Raw genomic sequence first — 2,577 nt, forward strand, 5'->3', positions numbered from 1 at the left:
CGATTAAATGCCATGTTTTTCTTTGTTACTTTTGTGTTGTCCATTTAACCTTTCACTTATAGTGTATCTATCTGTGAAGCCCAATATGTGCAGTGTACAGTATGAATGTGTGTGTGTGTGTGTGTGTGTGTGTGTGTGTGTGTGTGTGTGTGTGTGTGTGAGAGAGAGAGAGAGAGAGAGAGAGAGAGAGTACAAACAGTAGATGAAGCAGTGTGAGAGCTTGCGGCGATACTGAGATTTAAACTCATTCTGTCTACAGCTCCATCAGATAACGAGCTGAATCAGCACGCACTGTGGATATGCACAGAGTGGGATGCTCAAACACACACACACGCACACACACACACACACACACAGAGAGAGGGAGAGAGTTAAAGTGAGCATCCATCTGACATTCATAGAGATACGGGGGAAAGACAAAGACTGACACCAGGCTTTATAATGAGCAGCAGTCCTGTTAGAGACACAACCGTCACTTCATCTTCATCCCTTCATTCTTTCTCTATTTTACTCTCCTCTCTTCTTCCTCTATCTCTCTCTAATACAGTGGTTCCCAACATGGTAATGGGGACCCCAGGAGGGCTCACAAGATAAATGTGAGGGGTCACAATATATTTAAAAGAACCTTGTTGAGGTTTCTTGAAAAAAGCAGTGGTGAAAAGTAAGTAATTACTATATTTAAGTTCAATGTTAAGGCACTTTACTTGAGTATTTTCATTTGCAGCTACTTTTCAACTCCACTTCTCTACTTGCATGGCGTGATGGATCTGTTTTTACAGGTCTGTTTACTTCCTGTCAACTCTACAGTAACATTACCTGCACCTCCATAGTGAACACACTGCTTTTCCATCCTCCACAGTTAGCTTTGTGCATTTTGTCAACAATATTTACTGTTCCTTGTAAATAGTCATTTTTTTATAGCACTTTTGATCATTTTTATAATCACCAATAAATAGCAGGTTTATCCAGTCAGCTCACGTCCGTTTTGCTTGACAGTGTTCATCATGCCCTTAAATTTTTACCTTACGTTAGTAAGTTCTGAAAATCAGGCTTCTTGCAATGTTGGTGCAAGACTGAGTGACTAGCTAACACCACTAACAGTTATCTAAGACACTGATGTGATTATCAAAATGATCAGAAACACTATATACACAAAGAAGCAGTAAATACTGTTGACAATATGTACAATGCTAACGGTTGCCAATGTACGTTTGTGCAAATCACAAATATGTTGAAACTTAACATTTATTTACATTTCATGTTATTACAACATTGTGCTTTCTTTCGTTAGGTTTAGCCACAAAAAGCCACCTCTTAGGTTAGAAAAAGATCATGTTTAAACTTAAAATACCTGGTTTGGTTGCAACAGACACGGCTTGAGATGCCTTAAGTTCTATCTGGTGGTGTCACTCTTACAAATGTTGAAATGCAGCCTCGAAATTCCATAAACACTCTTCAAGAGTTCTCATCAATGTTAAAGCTAACGGTGAAATTCTCTCTGCACCTTGTGTTGCAAATGTTTGCCTTTACTTTAATAAATGTGCTTTTGAAAGTGAAATACTTTTTTTTTTCTTGTGAAACACTGGAGGATTTTTACCTCCTCAGGATCTAAAAATGAGCCTAAAACGTTGAGATCCGCTCCTTCCTCCCTGGTTTTTCTCCTTCTCTCCTTCTCTCCCGTCTTGTTTCCTGCCTCTCTGTTAGCACTGCTGCTGGATCACTTTCAGAGCCTTGCTGTCAGTGCTAACCACACTGTGACCCCGCTGACCCGTCTTATATCCGCCGCCTTATCTCTCCCAGCCCACCACAGCACCCTGCACCTCAGCCCTCACCACGTACTCTGCTGCTACCTCTCCCCGTGGAGGAGGAGGAGGAGGAGGAGGAGGAGGAGGAGGTCAGTGACGCGCTGAGCTTCATGCCTGTCCCTGCTCATTTCAGGTTAGCCCGTCTGCGTTAGCACCAGCCAAAGTGACAGCTGTCAGCGCCACTGAGCGCGCTCCAGATGCTCCCCCTCCATCCGTCCTTGGAGCGCCGCCAGGACGAAGGAGAGGAGAGGAGAGGAAGAATAAGAGGAAAGAGGAGAAGAAAAATTAGGAGGTGTTGTGAAACAAGATGATGAGAAGAGAGAAGAGAAAGAATATCAGCAAAGAAAATAAAACAAGGTGAAATGAAAGGAGAGGTAAAAGAGGAGGAGCAAAGAAAATATAATGAAGGAAAGAATGCAGAATAAGATGGAGAAGAGAAAAGAAAAGAGGAGGAAGAAGGAGGGGAGGAAAACAAGGAGATGTAACAAGGGTAAAGGACACAGGCAAGGAGAGAAAAATAGGAAGCAGGAGAGGAGGAGAGGACAAGGACAGGTACAGAGGTGAGGAGGAAAGGAGAGTGAGGAGGAGGACTCAAGGAAATGCATGAGGAGAGGAGAGAAGAGAGAAGTAAAGAAGAGAGGAAGAAAGAGAAGAGAAGTCAAAGAACAAGGGAAGACAGAAGGAGAGGAAAAGACAGAAAGCATACAAGGATGGAAGGAAAGTGAGGAGGAAACAAGATTAGGGTGCAAGGAGATGAATAAGGAGAGGAGAG

This window comes from Pagrus pagrus, assembly GCF_965226575.1.
Source record: "Pagrus pagrus genome assembly, chromosome: 6".
Lineage (NCBI taxonomy): Eukaryota > Metazoa > Chordata > Actinopteri > Spariformes > Sparidae > Pagrus > Pagrus pagrus.